Here is a 273-nt window from a genome sequence, read left to right on the forward strand (position 1 = left end):
AGGTCATCGACAGTGGTGCATCTAACCACATGTGCAACGACAAGACCATGTTTGAAGATCTCAGAGTGCCAACAACCAATAGATACGTATCGGTTGCAAAGAAAGGTACCAAGTTGAAAATAGTTGGTGTGGGTTCAGTGATAAGCAGCCTTCAAGTCAATGACCAAGTCGTTCAAGCCAGGCTTGAAGACACACTGCTCGTTGAAGACCTCGCAAGAAATCTGTTCTCAGTCTCCGCAGTCACCAAGCGTGGCATGAACGTGGAAATTGGAG

The sequence above is a fragment of the Plasmopara halstedii genome, assembly GCF_900000015.1.
Source record: "Plasmopara halstedii genome assembly, contig: Scaffold_1343, whole genome shotgun sequence".
Taxonomy (NCBI): Eukaryota; Oomycota; class Peronosporomycetes; order Peronosporales; family Peronosporaceae; genus Plasmopara; species Plasmopara halstedii.